This window comes from Epinephelus moara, chromosome 17 (genome assembly GCF_006386435.1).
Source record: "Epinephelus moara isolate mb chromosome 17, YSFRI_EMoa_1.0, whole genome shotgun sequence".
NCBI classification, from domain to species: Eukaryota; Metazoa; Chordata; class Actinopteri; order Perciformes; family Serranidae; genus Epinephelus; species Epinephelus moara.
In genome coordinates, this window is record NC_065522.1 from 19,116,771 (window position 1) to 19,120,353 (window position 3,583).

The 3,583-nt window shown below is 36.0% G+C and overlaps 2 protein-coding genes across 2 annotated transcripts in view; both read right to left on the bottom strand.

Moving 5' to 3' along the window:
• LOC126403715 (serine/threonine-protein phosphatase PP1-beta catalytic subunit) overlaps positions 1-3,583 on the bottom strand; it is a 659,813-nt gene that overhangs the window by 312,290 nt on the left and 343,940 nt on the right. The window lies entirely within an intron of this gene.
• The window catches only part of c17h11orf68 (chromosome 17 C11orf68 homolog), a 616,176-nt gene that overhangs the window by 268,647 nt on the left and 343,946 nt on the right, over positions 1-3,583 (bottom strand). The window lies entirely within an intron of this gene.

Here is a 3,583-nt window from a genome sequence, read left to right on the forward strand (position 1 = left end):
GCTTAGAGGGGTGGTACAGAAAATAACAAAAAGTCTAAGACATTATTATTATTATTATTATTATTATTATTATTATTATTATTATCATTATTGTTATTATCATTATTATTAACTATGATAAAAATGATTATAATAATAAAATATTTTTTTAATAAATTATTATTATTATTATTATTGTTCTAATCATTATTATTATTATTATCATTATCATTTTTATTAACTATGATAAAAATGATTAGAATAATAAAATAATTTTTTAAAATAAATTATTATTATTATTATTATTGTTCTAATCATTATTATTATTATTATTATTAGCCTAATGATAATAAAATAATTAGAATATTTTTTGAAAATAAATTACTATTATCATTATTATTTTATTATTATTAACAATAATAAAATAAAATTCAAAATTAAATTATCATTATCATTATTATCACTGTTGTTGTAATTATTATTATTATTATTATTATCAATGACAACAATAATAATAAATAAATCATTATTAGCATTGTTTTTATTATTATTATTATTATTATTATTGTTAACGATATAAAAATAATAAAACTGAAAAATAGGCCTAAATTATTATTATTAGCATTATTATTATCGACGACAACAATAATAAAAAGAATAATTAATAGAAATAAATTATTTTATCATTGTTTTTATTATTATATCATTATTATTATTATCATTAAAATTTATTAAACTAAAACGGTGGAATACATATATATATATATATATGTATATATATATATATATATTTAATCCAACAGTATGATATTGGGTCCTGCATATGTTTCACTATCTTTAATGCAGACACGCTCTACTTTGAAAATTAATATAATGATGATTTTATTCATTTATTTTTTTATTAATACCACAGTGCCTGTTTCAAGAGTAGTCACGCTGTGCAACAAGAGGGAAGCTGCACACTCACTGCGCCAGTGCACTGTCCATGTGCACGCGCCTAAGCGCGCAGGCACGGAACTGGACGAGCTGCAGGGTGGGAAGTGTAGTCTTTACACATGCAGCACTGGAGCCTTGTGTGTGTTGTCATTTCTACCCTTGTGAGGGCCAAGTGACTTCAACAAGATAAGGAAAGAGAGTTTATTTTTTTAAGGTACGCTGTTATTAATGGGAACATTACTGATATTTAATGAGGCCTAGTAATAGATTTAGCATTATTGAGTTACTGGTACATTTTTATGTTATTGTCATTTATAGTACTTTGTATATTGTTGGGTGTGAGGACCCTATTGAAATGCAAGTAATTCTTCTTCTTCTTCCTCCAAATTAATTGTCTTTTTGGGGGGCTTAACATACTTGAAAAGTTATGAAACTTTGCACATATATTAGAACTGCTGAAAAATCTGGTATTTTAAAGGTTTCATGCTCAGGTGCCAAAAAATGGCTCAGTAGCACTCCCTACAAAATTTGGACGAAACAGCCCCCGAAGCTACTCTCAACCACATGTATGAAAATTGGTAAGCACAGGTAACACCCCAAGATTTACAAAAAAGTCTCTTGGACCCATGCTCTAAACTCAACAGGAAGTCGGCCATTTTGAATCTACTATGCCACTTTTGTGCATTTTTGGCCATTTCCGGGGCTCGTACTTTAACAAACTCCTCCTCGAGATTGTTTCATTTGTATTTTCGTGTGCGGTGTTTAGTGGAGTCATTGTGTTCCCTTGATTATGAGCTAATTGGTTCCTACCTGCCCTTGTTTTGTGGGGACAGGTATGAGTGATACACAAGAGAGAGTGTGTGCCTTGTACTTGACAGTGAAGAGAAGTTGCTGTACTCCTGTGACACCAGACTGGCTCTGCCACCCAGCACACAATGCACCCACCCCGATGCCAGTCCCTGCAGGTGGTGGTGAGGGCCCCATGTTATTCATTTGGGCTGAGCCCAACCAGGCCCCATGGCCCAAGGACCGGCCACCAGATGCTCCCTGGCCAGAAAGGATCCAGAAAGTCTCTATAGGGCAGGCTCAAGGGGTGGTGCATGGGTCCAACAAACTTTTTCAGCCTAGAGGCTGGTGTTCCCGTCCTGTATGAATGTAGAGCCAAAACATTTTGTTTTTTTGAAACCTAACCACATGCTTTTGTTGCCTTAACCCAACCACATGCTTTTGTTGCCTTAACCCAACCACATACTTTTGTTGCGTAAACCTAACCATGTGCTTTTGCTGATGTCCCAGTGTTAGCTGCCACGTGCTTTTGTTGCCTTAACCTATTTGCTTTTGTTGACATCCTGGTGTTGGTAGCGGCATCCCAGAATGTCAACAGCAGTTGCAAAAGGACACCTAGCAGGCAATATGTAAATGTGAAAGGCCACTGACAAAGCAGTGATATGTGACAATTCGGGATGAGAACATGTTGGATATCTTGACTTCAAGGGACCCCTTTGAAAATGGACATGTCAGTTTTTCCCTCACAAAACTTTAGCCTAACTTTGGAGCATTATTCAGCCCCCTTCCCAACCTGTGACGTGGTTGGTACCAATGGATGCCTCAGGTCGTCTACTTTCATGAGATACCATGACCTTTACACTAGCTTAAAATATGAGTGTACCACAGTGTCTTAGTGTCTTAATTTATGTGTTGTTTTAAGATTTTAAGACTTTTAGATCAGGACATTGAAAAGAGATTGCCTCCATGGATCATGCTGTACTGTTTTCACTGAAAATGAAAACACACTGATCATTTGAAAAGGTTCTTTAACGTGTTTGCTTTTATTATTGCTTTTAACTCAAGTATGTTTAAAAATTCTCCAACTTTAATATTGTCCTGTACTACACAGAAATTAATGGAAACTCTTGAAGGTGCGAAAAAATATTTGAGCCACTGTGGAACTTGGTCAGCAGTAATTTAACATGCATGAGTTATAATAGAGGAGAACAATGTAGAAACACAAAGTTAAACTATGGGTTATTTTAACCCAGCAAAGAAATGTTACTAAGTTGAGTTCCATGTAACACAGAGCCTACACCGTTGCCTGATGTGCACTCCCCAGAAATGTAAATACGCGTTGTGGTGACACAGACCTCCTGTCTAGGAAGCTTTTATTTACTTTAACTTCACAGATAAGAGCCAATAAATTGTGAAGACAATAAAGCCTCCACAGAACAGCTTTGTAAGTCTTGTGTGTGATTTATTTGGCTTCATATGAGTAGAGGAAAAGTCTGCTAGTTACTAGGCTAATTTATACAGTGTAAAATGCCTTAAGGCCCGTTTCCACTGAAGAAGTTCCTGGTACTATTTGGGGGGCAGGAACTACTACAGGAACGTCCTCTCGCTCGGCCCTCTCAACCGCCGTGTCTCCACTGAGAGAGCGGAGTAGGAGGAAGGTTCCTGTAAAGTTACCGGGCTCTGTATGTGACGTAATCGTTGCGTGACCATTTTGACCGGGGCGACGTAGGGGCGTAGGGGCGTAGGGACGCCGTTAGCCATTAGCGGTGTCTGTAATACTCCGGTCATGGTCCGTGAAAAAAATATTTTTTTCCAGCGGATGTCTTGGTTACAACATGATTGAGCTAACTGGAGTAGTTTCATGTTGTATCCGACAACGGGA